Source organism: Monodelphis domestica, chromosome 2, assembly GCF_027887165.1.
Source record: "Monodelphis domestica isolate mMonDom1 chromosome 2, mMonDom1.pri, whole genome shotgun sequence".
NCBI classification, from domain to species: domain Eukaryota; kingdom Metazoa; phylum Chordata; class Mammalia; order Didelphimorphia; family Didelphidae; genus Monodelphis; species Monodelphis domestica.
Genome location: NC_077228.1, coordinates 208,420,996 through 208,445,463, shown reverse-complemented (window position 1 = coordinate 208,445,463; position 24,468 = coordinate 208,420,996). Strand labels below are relative to the sequence as shown.

Below are 24,468 nucleotides of genomic sequence, written 5' to 3'. Positions count from 1 at the left end.
CCTGAAACCCTTCCTTACCTATCTCAAACCGAATGCTCCTAGGGCACCGAAATTCAAAAAAATCAACAGCATAGACCCCGGGAGTCCTCCTGCTGGACCTGGACCTGGATCAAAAGGTACGCCCCCCACCAAAAGCCAGAACCCGAGACCACTCGGACCTAAGGGGTAGGCAGAAGGAAGGTCCTAGGACCCATCCCCCCCAACCCAGAGTGCCAAGTCCAAGTCCGAGGCAGCAGAGGCAACCTCAGAGCCCCACAGCCTGCTACTCTGAAGGCCACATCCTGAAAACAACCTAACCCAGTCGAGGGGGCACCCAGACAGCAGGGAAACAGAGAGGGACGGGGGAGCACGTAACCCCCTGGGAGGAGCCCTCAGAGCTCCGGGAAGCCACGGCCCCTCCCCCTCAGAGAGCAGGGTCGTCTGGAACAACAGCAACCCTTAGGGCTGGCAAAAGGGCCTCGGGAGCCGGCTATTCTGAAGGACACATCCTGAAAACAACCTGACCCAGTTGAGGGGTCACCCAGACAGCAGAGAAACAGAAAGGGACAGGGGAGCTTGTAACCCCCTGGGAGGAGCCCTCGGAGCTCTGGGAAGCCGCGGCCCCTCCCCCTCAGAGAGCAGGGTCGTCTGGAACAACAGCAACCCTCAGGGCTGGCAAAAGGGCCTCAGGAGCCAGCTATTCTGAAGGCCACATCCTGAAAACAACCTGACCCAGTTGAGGGGGCACCCAGACAGCAGGGAAACAGAGAGAGAGGGGGGAGCTTGTAACCCCCTGGCTGGATCCTTCCATCGGAGTCTCACGAAAAGAGTCCCTGCCTCAAGGCATACTAAATTCAACCCAGGGAAAGCTAATCTCATTAGGAGCCCTCTGAGCTCCAGGAAGCCGCGGCCCCTCCTCCCACAGAGTGCAGGAGCTGGCCGGCTAAGGCACAGGAACAAGGGCCAAGCTAGGCTTAGAGCGTGGAAGTAAGGCAACGGAGAAACATCAGGAGGGTGCCGAGGAGAGGAGGGCAGTAACCGGGACACGCCAGCAACTCCTGGCTTCCCGGGAAGACAGAACAACAACTGCATAGAACGGACAATCTGCCTAGGAGTAAAACCTCTGAACACCAGACAGAGATAAGAAAAGCTAGTCCCCCCCACTCAGATAGAGATGGCAAACTCCACAGAAGCACAAAAGTCCCAAAATTCAAAAAGAAACAAGAAGAAGGGGGCGACTTTAGACACATTTTATGGAGGAAAAATACAAAACACTGAGAAGATAAAAGAGGAAACACAAGCAAATCCCCCTAAACCTTCCAAAGGAAATGGAAACTCTCCACAAACCCATGAAGAATTTGAATCTGAAATGATCAAAAAGATGGAAGCCTTCTGGGAGGAAAAGTGGGAAATAATGCAAAAGAAATTCACGCATCTACAAAACCAGTTTGACCAAACTGTAAAAGAAAACCAGGCTTTAAAGCAAGAACTAATAAAGCAACGCCAAAAGAGCAAGAAATTGGAAGAGAACATAAAATATCTCACTGACAAAGTGACAGATTGGAAAATAGAGGGAGAAGAGATAATTTAAGAATAATTGGACTTCCAGAAAAGCTAGAAATAAACAGCAAACTCGACATCGTAATACAAGAGATAATCAAAGAAAATTGCCCAGAGATTCTAGAACAAGGGGGCAATACAGCCACTGACAGAGCTCACAGAACACCTTCTACACTAAACCCCCAAAAGACAACTCCCAGGAATGTAATTGCCAAATTCCAAAACTCTCAAACAAAAGAAAAAATCCTACAAGAATCCAGAAAAAGACAATTTAGATATAAAGAAATGCCAATCAGGGTCACACAAGACCTTGCAAGTTCTACTCTAAATGATCATAAGGCATGGAACATGATCTTCAGAAAGGCAAGAGAGCTGGGTCTCCAACCAAGAATCAGCTATCCAACAAAACTGACTATATACTTCCAAGGGAAAGTATGGGCATTCAACAAAATAGAATATTTCCAACTTTTTGCAATGAAAAGACCAAAGCTCTGTGGAAAGTTCGATATCAAAAATCAAAGAGCATGGAATACCTGAAAAGGTAAATATGAAGGAAAGGGAAAAGGAGAAAAATGTTATCTTCTTCTTTTACTCAAACTCTCTTCTATAAGGACTACATTTATATCAATCTATGTATACTAACATGTGGGGGAAATGTAATGTGTAAATAGGGGGAAAAGAAAGACCAAATAGAATAATCGTTCTCACACAAAGATTCACATGGGAAGGGGAGGGGAAGAAAACTCCTATAAGAAGGAGAGGAAGAGAGTTTTTACTTAAACCTTACTCTCAGGGAAGTCAACTCTGAGAGGGAAAAACATCCAGATCCATTGGGATCTTGAATTCTATCTTACCCAACAAGGGTAGGGAGAAGGGAAAACCAAGGGGGGAAGGGGGAGAGGGAAAACAAAAGGGGAGGGAAAGAGAGGGGGGAATGGGAGGGAACAAAAAGGGAGGGACTAAAAAGGGAAACATATCAAGGGAGGGGACAAGGGGGACCAATTTAAAGTAAATCACTGGACTAAAAGGTAGAGCCGAAGAAGAAAAGTTTAGAACCAGGGAAGGATATCAAAATGCCAGGGAGTCCACAAATGACAGTCATAACTTTGAATGTGAATGGGATGAACTCACCCATAAAACGTAGACGAATAGCAGAATGGATTAGAATCCAAAACCCTACCATATGTTGTCTTCAAGAAACACACATGAGGCGGGTTGACACCCACAAGGTCAGAATTAAAGGATGGAGTAAGACCTTCTGGGCCTCAACTGACAGAAAGAAGGCAGGAGTGGTAATCATGATATCTGATAAAGCCAATGCAAAAATAGACCTGATCAAAAGGGATAGGGAAGGTAATTATATTTTGTTAAAAGGGACTTTAGACAATGAGGAAATATCATTAATCAACATGTAATGGTATAGCATCCAACCATAACAAAATTCATTTGGAATAACAAAAGATCAAGGATATCCAGGGAAATAATGAAAAAAAAAACACATATGATTGGGGCCTTGCAGTCCCAGACCTTAAACTATATTACAAAGGTTTAATTACTCAAATTTATAAAGAGCTAAATCAATTGTACAAAAAATCAAGCCATTCTCCAATTGATAAATGGGCAAGGGACATGGATAGGCAATTCTCAGATAAAGAAATCAAAACTATTAATAAGCACATGAAGAAGTATTCTAAATCTCTTATAATCAGAGAGATGCAAATCAAAACAACTCTGAGGTGTCACCTCACACCTAGCAGATTGGCTAACATGATAGGAAAGGAAAGTAATGAATGCTGGAGGGGATGTGGCAAAGTAGGGACATTAATTCATTGCTAGTGGAGTTGTAAACTGATCCAACCATTCTGGAGGGCAATTTGGAACTATGCCCAAAGGGCGACAAAAGAATGTCTACCCTTTGATCCAGCCATAGCACTGCTTGGTCTGTACCCCAAAGAGATAGATAATGGACAAAAAGACTTGTACAAAAATATTCATAGCTGCGCTCTTTGTGGTGGCCAAAAACTGGAAAACGAGGGGATGCCCATCAATTGGGGAATGGCTGAGGAAATTGTGGTATGTGTTGGTGATGGAATACTATTGTGCTAAAAGGAATAATAATGTGGAGGAATTCCATGGAGAATGGAACAACCTCCAGGAAGTGATGCAGAGCGAGAGGAGCAGAACCAGGAGAACATTGTACACAGAGACTAATACACTGTGATATAATCGAACGTAATGGACTTCTCCATTAGTAGTGGTGTAATGTCCCTGAACAATCTGCAGGGATCTAGGAGAAAAAACAGTATTCATAAGCAAAGGATAAACTATGGGAGTGGAAACACCGAGGAAAAGCAACTGCCTGAATACAGCAGTTGAGGGGACATGACAGAGGAGAGACTCTAAACAAAACTCTAATGCAAATATTGACAACATGGAAATGGGTTCGAATCGAGAACACATGTGACACCCAGTGGAATGACGCGTCAGCTATGGGGGGTGGGGGGGTGGAAAAGAAAATGATCTTTGTCTTTAATGAATAATGCTTGGAAATGATCAAATAAAATATTATTTAACAAAAAAAAAAAAAAGATTTCTTTCCCCAATCAGTTGGTCTCATTATCCTCCTCACTCCTTAAGGAAAAAAAAAATAAAAGTGAACTAAAGAAAAGAAATATAGATTATTTCCCAAGAAAATATGTAAAGGAGAGCAAGCTCAATGTCAGATGACTGTGGGATGGAGTTGGAGAAAGCTCCATGGAGAAAGTATTCTTGAATTAGAACTTTAAGAAAAAGAAGATTTTAAATAGGTGGAAATAAGAAGGGCAAAGAGTTGACAAATTGTGCAAATGTACAAAGGCAGAAGGCAGCAAGTAGTCCAATTCAGCATAAAAGTCATATGAAATAATGAAAGGCATAGTGGAGCCAAAAGGTAGAGGCCATTGAATGACAGACTAAACAATTTGTAATGTTTTTGATAAGCAATTAGGATCCATGGGAAGTAACATGGTCAGACATGTGAATGAGTAAGATTTTTTTGGTAGGTATATGAAGGATGGAGTGGAGAAGGAAAAGTTTAGAGGCAGAGGGACAAGTTAGGAAGTCAGCAGAAGAATATGGGCTGAGTGTTGATAAAGACTTTTGAAGTACAGTATTAATAGTTGGAATCAAAAGGAAGAATAAGATGTAAGACACTTTGTGGGGGCAACATTAACAAGTTTGCAACTGATTAGGATGGACACTGTATGATTCTAAGCTTCTTTTGGGCACAGATTGTCTTTTACCTCCTTTTGTATCCTTGAGTGTCAGGCACATAGTAGCATTTAATAAATATTTTTGATTGATTGATTTATTAGTGGGGTGAAGGAAAGAGAAAATTAAAAGCTAACTAAAATTTCAAGCTTCAGTGACGGGGAAGGTGGTACAATAAGCAAAAACAGGGAAGCTGGAAGAAAGATAGATTTCTTGTTTTTATTTTGTTTTTTTGGAGAGGTGACAGTAAAATGGATTTGATTAGTTTGGTTTTGGATTCATTGAATTTAAGATATGTGAACATAGCTGAAGGACAATGATCTGCAAGTGGTAATAGAGGTGTAAATAGTATGTCATCCTTCTACCTTGTCTTATAAGAAAGGAAGTGGACAAGTAGAAGCTTCCATTGGAAAAGTGGCATGAAGAAAGTGGTATCTTCATGGAGAAACCAGGCTTTAAGATAAGATGAAGAGAGCTAGGAGTGCTGTCAAGAAAGATAGAGGGGATAGGGCAATTAACTAAAACAAAAAAGGAATTCCAAAGGCACAGAAGAAGGGACTAGTAGAAGTTAAGAAGAAATAGTAAGTAGGTTAGGAGAGCTGATCAAAAGAGTTGCCAAAGTGATATTCCTAAAGTGCAGATATGGGCAAGTCACAATTCTATTCATTAAATGTTAATGGATTCTTATTGACTTTAGAGATTAAATATAAAATCCTCTATTGAGTTTTTTTAGAAAAATAAATTTCCTGTGTTGGTTGTGTCTAAAAATATATTTCTGATTCTGTACCTTAAGTCTATCACTTCTCTGTTAGGAGGAGTATAAAATGCTTCATTATCAATTCTCTGAGATCGTGTCATAGTGTTGTTCAAAGTTTAGAGTTCTCAAATGTTTGAAGGTTGTTTATTCTTAAAGTGAGTTATTGTTATTATAGAAATTTTTCTCCTGGCTTTTTTCACTTTTTTTCTATGCATCAATTAAGTCAAGTCTTCACAGTTTTCTCTGAAACTATTCTCTTCATCATTTATTATGGAACAATAATAAACTGTAATTATTCATATGCCATAATTTGTTTGACTATTCCCCAATTGACAATCACCTCCCCCTTAGTTTCCTTCTGTGCTACTATATAAATTTTCATATAAATGAATTCTTTCCCTCTTTTTGATCTCATTGGTTATAGGCCTAGAACTGGTATTGCACTGGGTCAAAGGGACATAGGCATAGTTTAGTAATTTTGGGGTCACAGTTTCAAATTGCTTCTCAGAATGGCTGGACCAATTCAGAGCTCTATCAACAGTATATCATGTGCCCAGTTTTATTCAAGCTCCTTCAACACTTGTTATTTTCTTTTTTGTCAACTTTGCCAACTTAATAGATGATATGTAACCCCAGAGTTTCACTTCTCTAAGTTTTAGTGATTTGGATTATTTTTTCATATAACTATTGATAGAATTTATGTCTTCCTTTGAAAACTACATTCAAAATCTTTGGATCATTTATCTGTTGAAGAGTGGCTCTTGATCTTTATAAATTGAATAAGTCCCTTTTGTATCCTAGGAATGAGACCTTTATCCACTAAAAAAGATTCACTTTATCCACTGCAAAGATTTTCCCTCCATGTATCTGTTTTTCTTCTAATTTTAGTTGCATTGATTGTTTTTTCAAAAACTAACATTTTTCAAAATAAAAATTCTACAGTTTTGTCTTATGTAATCTTCTCTGTTTCTTTTTTTATCATGAACTCTTTTCCTGTCCATAGCTCTGAAAGGTAATTTCTTCTTTTCTTTATTTTATGTTAATTAGTGCTCAGGAATCTCAGTCTGACTGTTTGAGGATCTTTATGACTAGAGTCCTGATAAAGTCCAAATATAATCTGATTTTTCCCTACTTCTTAGGGAAGTAATGTTTTAGGCCAATCTTAATTTAAAGAAATATTGTATATAAGTGTCATTGACTCCTAAAAATACCTTAGACCAAACTAATATAAATCTGAGAGGAAATTAGAACTGAAATATGTTTAGCATTTAGCACAAATCACTACTTCCTACATCAATTACTAGGGTAATAAGAAATTATGTGAATATTAAGACAGTTGGAAAGCATATTGCTTTCTGTATCTGATTAATCCAACTTGGAACTATCTTGACTAAAAAAATTCTGAAAAAAATTTGTCCCCTTCTTGATTTCTATTGCAGAGAACTCTAGGTAAAATTTCTAGCTGTGCTTTGTGGAGGCAAGTTCAACCTGCCACCACTCAGGTATTTAGAATAAAATTCAATTCTCCTGTGGATTATTTGATCATATGAAAAATTACTGTAGTGTAACAGTGATTTGAGTGACATGCTAAATTATCAAATGTGATAATAGGTATTTCTGAGTTTTGCAAGTTTTATCATTTCCCAAATCATAACTCAGATTGTCCTAACAACTGCAAGGAAACTTAGGCAATAAAGATATATCAATGTCAATGTAAACATAACTTCCAAATACTTCAGTGGAAGTGAAGCATTTAAAGTGGTTATTTCTTCCACTGTACTATGAAAGTCAGAGTTTCTAGCACATTGGCCATTGTATTGACTACCACTGTCCCTTTATATCTTTTTCATCATGTTTAATAGTGCCAGAACATATCCCTGAAGTGGATAGCATGTTTATGAGAGACTGCTCAAAATAAATGAAAATAATGCAAACAACAAGGCCCACACATATTCCTATATAATGAAATTCTCTAAAATGTTTAAAAAGTTATTTTTCAGCAGTGTAGGACAGTGGTGTCAAACCCAATTAGTAAAGCCACTTATCTATTCATAAAGATCTTTTCAGGTTAAATATTAACTTGGTTTTAAAATATAATATTATCCATGCTTTATTACATACATTTTTATTGATTTAGTAAGATATTTTTCAGTTACAGTATAGTCTAGTTCAGGTCTCACTCAGGAGTGTTGTGGGTTGTTTGACACCACCTCTGGCATGGGTACTACACTAGAAATCAGACAACTTTAATCCTTCCTCTGCCAGTAAGACTGATCTTGGGGAAGTTATTTTCTGAGGCTCTATTCTCATCAATAAAATGAGGATAACAATACCTGACTTACCTTCCTCACAGATTTGTCTTGAGCATAAAGTAGGTACCATGCGGATTTGAGATGTATTTCTACTTTCATTTTTGCCATCATTATTATTAGTTGCCTTAGTAGCAAGCCACTTAGTCTTTCTTGGCCTCAGTTTCCTCCCCTATAACATGCATGGGATAGATTAGTTCTGGAGTTCTGGACCTGGAGTCTAACAACTTGTTATTTATGTTTTTTTTTTTCTAACTTTCCTTCCATTTTAGAATTAATTGCATCTATTGGTTCTAAGGCAAAAGAGTGGTAAAGATTATGCAGTGGGTGTTAAGTGGGTCAAACAGGAAGGAAATGTCTAAGTCCAAATTTGAACCCAGGACCTCACATCTCTAGGCTTGACTCTCAATCCACAGAGCTACATAGCCAATTACTTAAAAACTTCTTTTTAAAAATATGTTAACAACTACATTTCAATATAATTGGTTTCCCTTATAATTTTATACTTTAAAAAATATTATTCTGAAAAGGGGTCCATAGACTTCATCAGGATGAAATAGGTATGTATGATACAAACAAGGTTAAGATTAGATAATCTCTAAGGGTCCTTCCTTCTCTGGCATTCTGTAGCTGTGAATTATTGCTCCTTTAGCTATTAGTGAATGGTAGCAGGTAGATATCCTTGGAGCTCATCAATGTTGGAATTATATCCAAAGATATAGCCTTTCCATGCTTGTCCATCCTGTGAAATTCTCTATGTCCTCTCATAAGTTCACTCCAAATGTGTCTATCCAATGTATGCTGCTTTACCTAGTTTATGCCTTTTTTTGTGTGAAGTATTACACCTTTATTACATCTATTCTACACTTCTTCATTGACCTTTTGTTATCTTCAGTTTAATTTCTTTGCTGATATTATTGCCCCATGACTCAAGGTATACAATATCACTGGAAGAATATTATTGTTAAAAACATGGGCTTTTGTTTCAGGGAGAAGCTCAGAAGTAAGTGTCATATTAGTGGGTAAAGCACTGAATTGGAATAAGATAACATAGGTGAAAGTTATCCCTGACACTTAAATACCTAAGTGGATTTGGACAAGTCAAATGAACTTCTTTGGCCCCCAGTTTCTTCATCTATAAAGTGAAAGCATTGGGCTGAATGGTCTCAAAGGTCCTTTCTGACTCTACATTTTTATTTTATTTTTTGTTATAAAGATATTTTACCAATTACATGTAATAACAAATTTCCACATGTTTTCCAAAGTTATATGATTCAAATTGTCTTTTTCCCTCATATTCCTCTCTCTTCCCTCCCATTCCTCCCTTTTCCCAGAGCTGGTAAGAAATTTCATCTGTGTTATATATGTATAATTATGCATATGCAAAACATATTTCTATATTCTTCATTTAAAGAGAATAATCACATAAAAACAAAATGCCAAAATAAAAACCCAAATAATCTAAAGTAAAAAACTGTATGCTTTGATCTGCATTCCAACTCCAATTGTTATTCTCTGGAGGTGGATAGCATTCTTTGTCATAAGTCCCTCAGATTGTTCTAGATCATTGTATTGCTGAGTCTTTCACAATTGATCATCATATAAATATTGCTGTATAATGTTCTCCTGGTTCTGCTATTTCACTCTGTACCTGTTTGTGTAGGCCTTCCCAGCTCTTTCTGAAATCTCCTGTTCATCATTTTTATAGCACAATAGTATTCCATCACTATCATATACCATAATTCCATAATACCATAATATATCATAACATATACACTATAATATCATAAATTCCCCAATTGATGAAATCCCTTCAATTTCTACTTCTTTGCCACCACAAAAAGATACAGACCTATAGAAGTGGTATTACTGGATCAAAGGGTATGCATTGTTTTATAGTCCTTTGGGCATAGTTCCAAATTGCACTTCAGAATGGCTGGATAAGTTCACAATTTCACCAGCAATGCATTAGTATCCCTATTTTGCCACATCCCTTCCACCATTTATCATATTCTCTTATTGTAATGTTGGTAAATCTTTGATTTTATCATCCTGTTATTAAAAAAAAAACTTTGTAATTATCCAAAGGCAGTCTGGCCCCTTATTTTCTTTCTTTTCATTTCTAGTCTTAGTGTGTGTATTTTTAATATAATATATTAAATATGACATATATACACACGTACATATATACAAATACATACGTTCATATATGTTTATATGCTTAGTGGATGAATGCTATATGTTATCCATATAACTGCATATGGTTGTAGGGATAATAGGCATTTTCTATCAAAAACAAGCCCAAGTTTAAAACAGTGTTAGCTCCTTAATGACAGTCTGGCTTTGTTTTTGTCTTTGTATCTTTAACAGGGAATAGGGATTAGAGATGTTAGAAAGGGAATTCCTGGATGAGGAAGCTCCCTCTGTTGATGCAGGCTGAATTCTTCTCTGAAACTTATAATTTTAGAGAGTTGCTTAGAGCATTGAAGTGGTAAATGACTTGCCCAGGGTCACTCAACTAGTAAGTGTCAGAGGTTAAAACCCTAGATCAGTGATGGCGAACGTATGGAATGGGTACCAAAGATGGCATGTGGAGCACTCTCTGTAGGCATGCAGTCACTCTCTCTCTCCCCACCCTGAGTTCATTGTTAGAAAGGCAGAGGGACTCAGGTGGAGCTGCTTCCTACCCCTCTCCACCATGCCTGATGACATTTTTTTCACATTACCCACCCTTCTACCCAGTAGCCCAAAGGGATCACACTGGGGTAAGGTGAGCAGCTCACAGATGCTCAGGCCACTCCCCTCTCCCTCCACTTGCTGAGGACATTCCTTACTTCACCTACCCCTCCGCCCAGCAGCCCAATGGGAATACTTTTTCCCTACCCTGTGTGGGGTAAGGGCGGGACAGGGTGCACTTGGTCCTGGGGGGGGAGGGGCACAGCACTCAATCTGGGGAGGTGGGGTGGAGGCAGGGCCCGGCATTCCATCTCTTAAAGGTTTGCCATAATTACTCTAGATCTTCCTTGCTCTGAAGCTGCCTCTATAAAGATTTTTGAATTGAACTATGTGTTTTAGACTTTTTTTATAATCATAGATTCCTCTGTAAAATATTTTGAAATCAGATTAGAATTTAACATAAAAATAGTCAAATCAAAACATTACAGTTTTCTTGAAGTCATGCAGTGAGCATAAAATTAAAAGGGAAATAGTCTCTTGTTATAGGATCAGAGAGAAGCAAAGCAGCACATTTAAACTCTAAGTGTATTTGGAACATCATTATTTGACCAGGAGAGTTCATCATAAGGGTATTATATAGGCAATCATGAAGTTAAGCACTCATAGCTGGGATTAGGTGGCACCATTTTGATATCTCATCCTGATTTTTGCAATATTAGAGGGAAGTGAAAGGAGTTTTTACTAACCTCTTAGATCTAATACAAAATGAGCATCAAAAGCTTCCTTGTAGCAGCATGTGTGAAAGGAAGATGATGTTACTGGCACCTCTTTCAGGATCTTTTAAGAAAGAATATTTTTTGCTGAAAGGGAGACTGTGGTCTGTCTGCAAGACCTTTTTATACTCATAGAAGGTATTATCACAGTTGTTCCTGAATTGAACAAGTAGAGACCTCTTCTGTTTTGCAAGAACACTATGCTTTACTGACCAGAGATTGGATAATTCATCAACAGAGAATAAGCAATCAAGAATTTATATATTGGATTGAAAGTATCTAACTTCACAATCAGCTATGTGACTCCAAGAAGCCACTTGGCTTGCTCCAAATTTTGCTCCACTTAATAAGGCTGCATATGAATCCCTTCTACAGGAAAGGTAAGCTTAGTATGAAAATTGTCTCAGTGAAAAATAGAGTTTTCATTATTTGGGTCAAGGAATAACCCACACAAATTTGGGGAATGAGAAAGGACAGTATTGTTTTCTTTGTATGTGCTTTTAATAAAAAAAAAGAATCTGAAAAAAAGTACCTGAAACTAAAATATAAAATTATATATATTTATGAGTGGCAAAAGTTGGGAATACGATTAGCTAGGATACCTTGCCTGCTATTTGCTATTTAAAAGTCAAACTAAATCAGAATATATATGGCGTGCAAACTCCTTATAGGGAAACAAAGCTAATCAGAAGTGTTTGCTTTACAAATTCAAATGATCATATTGAGTTTTGTCCAAAATATTTTTGAGATAAGTAGAAAAGATGACAGATGATAAAGTGAAATTATCCAATGTTCAAATTGTAACTATTATCTGAACACTATTCTTCCTTTTTTTGCAGGTTTGAGATTTAGTTTGTTGGGCAAGATAACATCTGGAAGGCCATATCAGCCCTATGATCTTGTGATTTAATATTGATGAAGCAAACACCAAATTATTGGCCTACCTGGGGAAATTGTAATCGAAGAGAACTGATGGCACCTGATCAGATTGTATTAATTAGGTTCACAGTTTTAAAATTGCTCATGAAATGAGAGACCTTTCCTAATTTAGTATTATAGTTTGTTCAGTCATCTAAGTTATTTTAAATTTTCTTCATTTGAAAATGCTTATAATTTTTTACTTTCTGAAAAGTTCACAAAATTGAGTAGTAAACACCCTTAATTATAAGGAACTTTCTTTAGACTGTATATTAGAATTTTAAAATGATAAAATGCAATGTTGTCAGAGCTGATGGAAAAGAAGTATTTCAATATAATAGGAACTGCCGACTGGTGCATTTTGGAGAACAATCTAGCAATATACACTCACTCAAAATGTATCTTATCTTTCAACCCAGACATTTTACTGCTGCAACTTTTAACCCCAAAGAATCACAAAAGGGAAAACACAGACCTCTCTATGCAGATAGCTATAGCTGCTCTATAATAGATATGTTCAATAATTGAGAATGACAATAAATTATGACATTAATTTAATGGGATATTTCATTGCTATAAAATGATAATATGAATCATTCCAGGAAAGACAGAAAGAACTATATGAAGAAATAAAGTCAGAAGAACCATAACTATATTCAATTACTCGTAACTATACATATTTAAGTAGGGACCATTCCACTTAACTTTAGAACCCTTTATTACCTCATGTTTAGCATTCAGTGTTTGGATAATTTTAATTTTGTAAATATGACTCAAATTACCATTCCATTACATACGTTATTCATAATCTATGCAAATCAAATAGCAAAGTATTTAAGGTAATTCAAACAGAAAAATAAATAGGCCAGTAGAAAAATTTTCCAACCCTCTTCCCCTAAACACAAATAGTTGCAATCTCCTATAGGCACCAGTGGAAAATTAACTAACTCCTTGAGAAATAGATTTCTGTGCTGGCATTAAGATCTCCTATAACCTGCTGGGTGCTGGAATTGACCTCATCTTTAGCAACAGGTGGTCATATCCCTCCACATGGAGTGAATTGCCTAAATTCCCCTCCCTTACACTCTTTGGAGCCTGGTCATAGGGAAGTTATGCCACAGTGCTGGCATTTTCTACTTAGAAAACTATGGCATCAGACTATTCTAGCTTTCCATTGTCTTCAGCATACTCTGTTGTGGACAAGGAAGATGAATTGCTGGAGTTGTATCAGTATAACATGCTGCCATTGGGTCTCCTCCTGCTTCTTTCTTCAACCTATTCCAGGCCTTCTGATATGACAAGATGGAGCAGGAGTCAACTCTTAATTATGGACTTAAGAGGTTAGATAAAATTCAGTCTGACCCAGCTCTGTTATGTGCTCCCTTCATTAAAAAGTTGATGGTCCTTGAAGATTATATATACCTATAGTTCCAAGGATATATGCATATATATCATTCAATATTTTGATATAGTATGGTCATGATCAGTCATTCTCAGTACATAGGCCACATGCAGTATAGCATGTAGATCCTTCAAATTAAAGTACAACCAGTACATATTGGTCAGGTGCTTGAACAGTATAATAGAATCAGTTTTTTGTAGTTGTAGATAACAAATAGATCAAATACATAAAGTGGATCCATGACATATATTGTGGTTTCAGGCAAAGTTCACATTACCTACAGCTCACTCTTGGGCACTAACTAGTCCTTAACTTCTTGGTCATTGTCCAGATTGCTCTGGCATTTCTGCAGTAACCAATAGTTCTATGTCCTTGTCATCTTTAGCCACTCTGACCTCTATTCTTGTGGATGGTCCTGGCTGATTGTCAATGTCTCTAGTCTTTAATGAGTCACACCATATAAATAGGCCTCAGTTTCCTTGGAGTCTCCAAATCTGGATTAATAGGAAAGGGTTGGCTTTGGATGCAACTTCTTGTGAGTTCCTCCTCTATTTGGGCCAGTCTTGGCAGGCTTTCCTGAATCTCATGGGTGCCAGCATGTTAATTTTTCTTTTTGTTAAAATCATGGTCCAGAGCTTTTCTATTTTTGCCAATTGTCCATCTGTTTCTGGTGGGTGGGCCCTTCTTGAAGTCTGCTTCCTTACACTCTATATCCTCTGTTCTCAGGGTGGCCAGGGAGACTAATTAATTCCTTTATATACAGCAAGTGGTTTGGATATATTACTTTTGTAGAGCTCCAATCATTCTCTAGGGCTATTTTGTGGACGGGCAAGATTACCCAGTCTTTCAGCTACTTGGTATGGGGTAGTTCTTTGCTGGTTCATTAACTTTGTGTTTTCCCTAGACATTAAGGACTCTGCTTTGTCTGGAGTTCCCAGCAGTGATGCTTATCACATTGTCATTTGTTGCTTTCTAAGATCTTCTGGGATAAGGCCTTAGGTGATAGGACTCATTTAATTGATCTTCCACCTGAATAATGTATTGAATATGAATCTCCACCTCTTTGTCATCTAAGATACCAAAGCATAGATCAAATATCAGTATATACAGAATGCAGCACAAAGACAATATAGTAACTATACTTTTGCTCAGGTCTCATTGTACCTAGTATATTTAGCACTGTGGATTAAAGTCCAAAAGCTGTGGTTCTCCTTGAGAATGGTAAGAAGTTCTAAGGACTGCTAGGTGATTCTGTGGATAGAATACCAGGCCTGGAGGCAGGAAGTGCTGGGTTCAAATATGGTCTCAGATAGTAGAGGTCTATGATCCTGGGCAACTCACTTCTTTCAGCCTCCATTTCCTTGATTGCAAAAATGAGGATAATGATAGCACTTACCTTTCAGGGTTTTTGTGAGGATTAAGAGAGAACTATAAAGTGCTTAGCACAATGCCTGATACAAAGTATGTATTCAAAAATGCTTATTTTCCTTCCTTCTTCCTTTCAATACTAATACCTCCTTTAGTAGTTTGATCTCAAAAATTTGACCTTGACCAAAGTGAATCCTGGAAAGGAAGACACACATTGAGAAATATTGTTCTCATGACAACTTGACTATATATAAAAGAAGCTTCCTAGTTCCTGGTTAGATAGGCCTGTGCATATTGAATAAAAAGTTGTCATCATTAGGATGTTGCTATATTCTATGTAGCCAGTATCTAAGAGAAGAAGTTTATACACACAAACTCTAAAGATTTACTGGTTCATATTCTTTCCTGATCAGCAGTACAAGTCTGAAACACTTGACTTTGAACACATATGCACAATTCTCCTGCTTCTTACATGTATCTGCAGCCATTGTGGGCTAATATAGTTGGTCCACACCACCTCCAGAGTCTTCTTTGACCTCAAATCATTGTGAATTTTTCATGTCTATAGAATGGTATGCTTGTGATAACACCAATTATTAGTCTTATGCCTTGTGCCAGATTCATTATGGTCTGATTTATACTCCTTGCATTGCTCCAACTTTGACTACTATTTTAACGGCACAAATTTAGGGTTAGGGTTAGGAAGGCCTCTTGAGTGCTAAGCTTGAGCTCTCAGGAGTCATAGAGAACTGCATTATTTTTCAGAGAACTTCCTTCTATAGCTGCTTTTCACTGTCAGTCATCCGAGGACAATTGAGGCAGAGACAATTGATCCATTGATACAATAAGTACATCTATGGATTAAGCATACACTTGAGATCCCTGAGTAGTAATGCATGCTGAACTCTTAATTGACTAGACCCATTATCCATTTATGGCCAGCAACAACCAGTTTAGCACTTGTGGGAATGAAAGCCCACAGCAGATTGTTGTTGAACTCCATACACACTATCTTGGAATTTAGCAGTGATGGTCTACTTCAAAGCCAAGAATCCACTGCTTCTTAATCTTTTGATATAAAGTTGCTCCCAAGTCCTTTAGACTAGTGTCAGTGTATAATACTAAGGGCATGTTCTAATTGGCAAAAACCAACATTGTCCTTAAAGGGTTTCATCACAGATCTCATATTTCTCATCCCTACAGTGTCAAAATGGTGCTTTAGTATTCAAGCTTGATTATTCCTATTTAGGCCTTCTGCTTTTAGCGTTTTTTCATCCATTATTTTATGGATGAGGTTATTGAGAATCTGCAGTTACGGTATTTTTTTATTTTTTTAACATTTATATAAGGCTTACTATGTGCCTTACTGTGGTAAGCACTTTATCATTATCCCATTTAATCTGCACAACAACCCTGGGAAGAAGATGCTATTATTATCTCCATTTTAAAGATGAGGAAACTGTGCCAGAGATTAAGTAACTTGCCCAGAGTCATACCACTAGTAAGTATCTGAGGCCAGATTTGAACTTAAGTGGCATGTAGTAATAGTTACTGAATCCTAGAGGAGTCTTTATTTTGCTCTTGATAATTCTTAAAATATAGCCAGGTGAAAATCTCTTGTCTCCTTGTCCCCTTACCTTAAGACTTAGTATGGTTTTATTCTTTTTTTAAGTTTTATTGATACCTTTTGCATTAGTCATATCAGGAAAGCATACTTGACAAATGTATCAGCAATTTGCTCTACTAATCATCTATCTTTCTTACAAGACATGTCTCATAATCTGTTCTATTGAATCACTACTTTTTCTGTTTTTTCATACACTCTGCTATCTACTTCTGTTTTATGGGGTGCATTCATCACATTCACATTCATAGTTATGATTAACATCTGTGTATTTCCCTCCATCTTGTTTTCTCCTTTTTATCCTCCTCTATTTCCTTTCACTATGTTCCCCCTCACCAATGTTTTGCTTTTTCTCATTACCCACCCCCTTTCCCCTTACTCCTATTATGACCCCCTCCACTTCCCTTTTCTTATTCTCCTCTTAGTTCTCTATAGGGCAAGTGAAGATTCTATACACCAATGAGTATGGCTGTCATTCCCTCTCTGAGCCAGTTACAATGAGAGTAAAGTTTAAGCATTGCCTGTCTCCACCCTCTTCCTCCCCTCCACTATAATAGTTTTTCACACCTTTTCTATTAGATAATTTATCCCATTCCATCTTTCCCTTCCCTTTTCTTTCAGTACAATCCTCTTTTTCACCCCTTGATTTTCTTTTTGCATATCATATCACCCTAATCAGCTTACTTCTCCACCCTCTGTCTAATTATACTCCTTCTAACTATTAAGAAGAATTTTTAAGAATTACAAATATCCTCTTTTCGTGTAGAAATACATAAAGTTTGACCTTATTGAGTCCCTTAAATTTTTTTTCTTACCTTTAATTCTCTTTGGTCTTGTGTTTGGATGTCAAAATTTCTGGTTTGGTCTAATCTTTTCCTCAGGAATGCTTGGAAATCTTCTATTTTATTGAATGAGTATTTTGTCCCCTGAAAGAATATACTCAGTTTTACTAGATAGGTGACTCTGGATTGTAAACCTAGATCTTTCACTTTCTGGAATAACAGATTCCATGCCTTCTGATCCTTTAATGTGAAGGCTGCTAAATCCTATGTGATCTGGATTTTAGCACCATTGTTTTTGAATTATTTCTTTCTGTCTACTTGCAGTATTTTCTCCTCCACTTGGGGGCTTTGGGATTTAACTACTATATTCTTGAGAATTTTCATTTCAGGATTTCTTTCTGGAAATTATCTTTGGATTCTTTTAATTTCTATTTTTCTATATTGTTCAAGAATATCTGGACAGTTTTCTTTGATAATTTCTTGTATTATGATGTCCAGGCTTTTTTTTTTTAAATCGTGGCTTTTAGGTAGACCAATAATTCTTAAATTGTGACTCCTAGATCTGTTTTCCAGATCCAGATCCAGATCAGTTTTTTAATGAGATATTTCACATTTTCTTCTGTTTTATCATTCTTTTGATTTTGTTTTATTGTTTCTTGATTTCTTGTGAAGTCATTAGCTTCTAGTTGCCCAATTATAATTTTTTAGTTTTATCTTTATTTTATTTTAATAATTTTTCCAAAGTTATATGATTCATGATGTCCCCTTTTCTTCTTCTCCCCTCTGCCCACGTTGACAAGCAATTAAATCTGGGTTGTACATATATTAAACAAGTAATAAATCATATGTTTTCATCTGCATTTCTACTCCAACAGATCTTTATCTAGAAGTTCTTTCTCTAGAGTATTTTTCAAAAGTCCCTCAGTATTGTCCTGAATCATTGTATTGCTATTAGTAGCAAAGTCTATCACATTTGATCATCCCACAATATTTCAGTTACTGTGTATCACGTTCTCCTGGTTCTACTTTGTTCACTCAGCATCAGTTAATATAGGTCTTTCTAGCTCTTTCTGAAATCATCCTGTTCATCATTACTTATAGCACAATAGTATTCTATCACCAACATGTACCACAATTTGTTCAGCCATTCCCCAATTGAGGGACATCACTTTAATTTCCAATTCTTTGCTACTACAAAAAGCACAGTTTTGAATATTTTTGTACAAACAGGTCCTTTGCCATCTTATAATTTTGGGACATAGATCTAGTGGTGGAATTGCTGGATCAAAAGGTATGCATTTTATAGCCCTTTGGGCATAATTCCAAATTGCCCTCTAGAATGGTCAAATCAATAACTCCTCCAGGAATTCATTAGTGTCTCAATTTTGTCATATTCCCTCCAACATTTATTATTTTCCTTTACTGTCATATTGGTCAATCTGACAGGTATGAGAAGGTACCTCAGAGATATTTTAATTTGCATTTCTCTAATCAGGGGGGATTTGGAATATTTTTTCATATGATTATTGATATTGATATTATTTGATTTAATCATCTGAAAACTGTTCATATCCTTTGACCATTTGTCAACTGGAGAATGACTTGGATTTTTATATATTTGATTTAGTTCTTTATATATTTGAGAAATGAGACCTTTATCAGAGAAATTTGTTATAAAATTTTTTCTCAGTTTGTTTCTTCCCTTCTAATCTTGGTTGCATTGGTTTTGTTTGTATACAAATCTTTTAATTTAATATAATCAAAATTATTCATTTTAGATCTTGTAATGTTCTTTGTCTCTTGTTTGGTCATAAATTCTTCTCTTCTTTATAAATCTGACAGGCAAACTATTCTATGTTTCCCTAATTTACTTATAATATCACTGTGTTTACACCATAAATCCATTTTGAACTTCTCTTAGTATAGGGTATGAGATATTTATCTAAACCTAATGTCTGCCAGTCTGAGGTAAATGACCTTAGCAATCTTGTGTTTTAGTTTATCAAACACTAGATTGCTGGGGTCATTCACCTCTGTTCTATTCCATTGATCCACCCAACTATTTCTTTGCCAGTACCATATTGTTTTGATGATTACTGCTTTAAAGTACAGTTTTAAAATCTGGTCCTGCTAGGCCACCACCCTTCACATTTTCTTTCATGAGTTTTCTTGATATTCTTGACCTTTTGTTCCTCCAGAAGAATTTTGTTATTTTTTCTAATTCTATAAAATAGTTCTTTGGTATTTTGATAGGTATGCCACTGAGTAAGTAAATTAATTTAGGTAGGATTGTCATTTTTATTATATTAGCCTACTTATGAGCAATTAATGTTTTTCCAATTGTTTGGATTGGACTTTACTTGTGTGAAGTGTTTTGTAATTGTGTTCATATAATTTCTGTGTTTGCCTTCGCAAATAGATTACCAAATATTTTATATTGTCTAGAGTGATTTTAAATGGAGTTTCTTTTTCTAACTCTTGCTGCTGAGTTTTGTTGGAAATATATAGAAATACTGATAATTTATGGGATTTATTTTGTATCCTGAAACTTTATTAAAATTGTTAATTATTTCAACTAGCTTTTAGTAGATTTTCTAAGTATACCATCATATCATCTGAAAAGAGTAATAATTTAGTTTCCTTATTGCCTATTTTAATTCCTTCAAATTATTTTCTTCTCTAATTGCTAAAGCAAGCATTTCTAGTACAATATTAAATAATAGTGGTAATAATGGGTATCATTGCTTCACCCCTGATCTTATTGGAAAGGCTTCTAATTTATCCCCATTGCATGAAACTTGCTGAAGGTTTTAGGTATATAATACTTATCATTTTAAGGAAAGCCCCTTTTACTCCTATGCTTTCTGATGTTTCAATAGGAATAGGTGTATTTTGTCAAAGCCTTTTTCTGTATCTGTTGAGATAATCATGTAATTTCTGTTAGTTTGATTATTGATACGGTTATTTATGCTGATCATTTTCATAATATTAAACCAGCCTCATATTCCTGGTATAAATCCCACCTGGTCATACCAAATAATCCTTGTCATATATTGTTGTAGTCTCTTTGCCAGTATTTTATTTAATATTTTTGCATTTATGTTCATTAAAGAGAGTGGTCTGTAGTTTTCTTTCTCTGTTTTTGGTCTTCCTGACTTAGGAATCAGCCACATATTTGTGACATAAATAGAATTTGGAAGGACTTTTTTGATTATTTTGCCAAATTGTATTGTATTTAGATTAATTGTTATTTATATTTGATAAAATTCACCTGTGAATCCTTTTGGCCTGGGGGACTTTTTTCTTGGGGAGTTCTTTGATGGCTTGTTAAATTTGATTTTCTGGAATGGGATTATTTAAGTATTCTGTTTCCTCTTTTGTTGACCTAGGCAATTTATATTTTTGTAAATATTCATCCATTTCAACTAAAGTATCAGATTTATTGTCATATAATTGGACAAAATAGATCCTAATGATTGTTTTAGGGGACAGCTGGGTGACTCAGTGGATTGAGAGCCAAGCCTAGAGATGAGAGGTTCAAATCTGGCTTCAGACACTTCCCAGCTGTGTGACCCTGGGCAAGTCAGTTGACTCCCATTGCCCAGCCAAGGCAGAAGGTAAGGGTTTATTTAAAAAAATAATTGTTTTAATTTCCTCTTTGTTAGAGCTGAAATCACCCTTTACATTTTTTGAAAATGGTAATTCTCTTCTTTTTTAAATCAAATTAACCAATACTCTATTATGTTTATTTTTTTCATAGAAACAGTTCCTAGTCTATTGGCTCAATAGTTCTTTTATTTTTAATTTTATTAATTTCTCCTTTGATTTTTAGGATTTTCAATTGTCTTTAACTAGGGATTTAATATTTTTTAGTTGCATGCCCAATTAATTTATCTGCTTTTTCTCTATTTTATTGACATAAGCACTCAGGGATATAAATTTTCCCCTCAGTACTGCTTTGGTTATAACCCACAAATTTTGATATATTGTCCCCTCATCATTCTCTTCAATGAAATCAGTGATTGTTTCTATGATTTGTTCTTTGATTTATCAGTTTTGAAGATTTACATTATTTTGTTTCTAATTTTTAATTTGCCTTTCCATGAACCCTTATTGATTTTAATGTTTATTGTATTATGATCTGGAAATTTTTCATTTATTATTTCTGCTTTTCAGCATTTGGTTTTGAAATTTTTATGCCCTAGTACAATGATGGTGAATTTTTTAGAGACTGTGCGTTGTGCCCCACCCCAAGAGACCTTGTGTTGTGCCCTGCCTCCCATCTAGTGTCAGGTGAGCCCTGTACCCCCACTTACCCCACATAGGGGTGGGAGAAAGTGCTCCCATTGGGCTATAGGGCATAGGGGTGGTTGAAGTGAAAAAATGTCCTCTGAGCAGGTGAAGAGGGAGAAAGGAGTAACCTGAGAGTGCTGCTCCCCTCAAGCTCTGCCACCTGTGAGCCTCCTATTCTTCTGTGTGTGTGGGGGGAGTCTTTGGCCCAAATGCCACAGATTCACCATCTCTTACCTAGTACATGCTTAATCTTTGTATATGTACCATGTGCTACTGAAAAGAAGGTATATTCCTTTTATCCCTATTCAATTTTCTTCAGATATCTTTAAAATCTAACTTTTTAAAAATATATTTCCTAACTTCCCTTATTTTTCTTATTTTTTATTTTTTTTTGTTAGTTTTATCTAGTTCTGATAGGGGAAGGCTGAGGTTCTCTACTAGTATAGTTTTACTGTCTATTTTCTCCTTAAGCTCTGTTAATTTTTCCTACAAAAAGCTGGATGCTATAACACTTGGTACATATATGTTAAATACTGATATTTCTTTGTTGTCTGTACTAATTTTTATCAATATATGATTATTTTCCTTATCTCTTTTAATCAGATTTATTTTTGCTTTAGCTTTGCCTGAGATCATGTTTGCTACTTCTGCTTTTTTTTTGTCTCAGTTGAAGCCCAATAGATTCTGCCCTAACCTCGTACCTTTACTCTGTGTGTGTCTACCTGCTTCAAATGTCTTGTAAACAGTATATGGTAGGATTCTGGTTTTTAATCCACTTTGCTATCTGTTTCCATTACATTTACATTCAGAGTTATGAGTACCATCTGTGTATTCCCCTCCATCTTGACTTCCTCTTTTAATCCTCCTCTTTCTCCTTTCACTCTTAACTTCCACACTAGTGTTTTGGTTTTTAGACACTCCCCACTTCCCTCTCTCTTATATTACTTCTTTTCCCACCACCTCCCTTCTTATTCCCCTCCTCCTTCTCTATAGTTTTTTAATCACCTCCCCAACTTCTCCCTCCCTCATATTACTCCCCTGCCCACCCCACCCCCCTTTCTTATTCCCTTTCTACTTCTCTATAGGGTTATAGGATTCTATACCCTAATGAATCTGGCTGTTCTTCCCTCTCTGAGCGAATTCCAATGAGAGTAAGGTTTAAGTATTACCTGTTACCACTCTCATCTTCCCCTCCACTATAATAGTTTCCCCCCCTGCCCCTACCCCATTTTATGTGATATAATTTAATTTATCCCATTTTACTTCTCTCTTCCCATTTCTCCTAGTACAATCCTATTTTTCACCCCTAAGTTTTTTACATATTGTGCTAAATAGTTTACTACCACATCCTCTGTCTATGTACACTTTTCCTAACTATTATGATAACAGTTTTTAAGAGTTACAGATATCATCTTTCCATATATGAATATACACAATCTGACTTTATTGAATCCCTTAAATTTTTTATCTTATTTTTATGCTTCACTTGTACTTGGACATCAAATTTTCTTTTTAATTTTGGTCTGAAGGAATTATTGGAAATCTTTTATTTTATCAAATGACCATATTTTCCCTGAAAGAATATACTCAGTTTTGAAGGGTACATGGTTCTTGGTTTAAACCCAGTTCTCATTCCTCCAGAATATCATTCCAAGCCTTCTGACCTTTCAATGTGGAAGCTGCCAGATCCTGTGTAATCCTGACTGAGGCTCCGTGATATTTGAATTGTTTGTTTTTGGTTGCTTACAGTATTTTTTCCTTGACCTAACAGCTCTTGAACTTGGCTATAACATTCTTGGGAGTTATCATTTGGGAAAGTATTGCAGGAGGTGATCTGTGGATTTTTTCCATTTCTATTTTACCCTCTTGTTCAAGAATATCAGGGTAGTTTTCTTGGATAATTTTCTGCAATAGGATGTCTAGGCTTTTTTATCATGACTTTCATGTAGTCCAATCATTCTTAAATTATATCTTCTGGATCTGTTTTCCTTGTCAGTTGTTTTCATTGAGATATTTCATATTTTCTTCTATTTTTTCATTCTTTTGATGAAGGCAACAATCTTTGTAGAGAAGGAACCTGTTATCCCTACTACCACCAACACCAACTTCCACAACTATGGTAGATGAAGAACAATCCTTGTAGAAATGAAACCTGGTAATTGTTCTATATATAGTATAGCTGTTATAGTTCTTACCTCCCCAGTGACCAAAACTCCCGAAGGCACACAAAAGTTCTTATCAATCAAATGGTTCAACACCAGAAAGAGAAATACTTTTATAAAGGGAAGTGATATTTAAAAAGATGCACTACCATTTGCCTCACTGCTGCTTCTGCACCCTAAGGTTTTCTAAGCCTTTTCATCCAACCTAAGCCTTTCCATCTGACTTACCATCCAAACTTCCTATTTGTGTCATCTTTTCCTAGTAGAATATGAATTCCTTGAGAACAAGCCTCTCTGGCTTTTCACTTCTATTCCAAGTGCTTAGAACACTTAAATGCACAATTTGGCACTTCATAAATGCATTTTCATTCATTTCTGCATCTATAAAAATTGGATATTGTGATACCAGGTGTAGCATATCAGACATCTTAGCATCTTGGAAGTATGATTGATGTATTGATATTGTATCCTATATATTCATTTACCAGACACATGGTCAGACCACTTGATGTTCATTGTATGGAAAGGGACAGTCAAAAGGACTAGCAAAGGACTAGCAAATTCCTGAACTGGGTGTTGACAGCCAGAGTCCTGGCTAGGACTACATTCATTTACA

General features: G+C 36.3%; 1 protein-coding gene and 1 long non-coding RNA gene across 10 annotated transcripts in view; both read left to right on the top strand.

Annotated features, from left to right (window-relative positions):
- MARCHF10 (membrane associated ring-CH-type finger 10) overlaps nt 1–24,468 on the top strand; it is a 259,755-nt gene that overhangs the window by 86,884 nt on the left and 148,403 nt on the right. The window lies entirely within an intron of this gene.
- LOC130457240 (uncharacterized) lies at nt 10,870–12,361 on the top strand. Its single transcript, XR_008916401.1, has 2 exons — nt 10,870–11,683; nt 12,143–12,361. It is a non-coding gene; the product is annotated as an uncharacterized LOC130457240 (long non-coding RNA).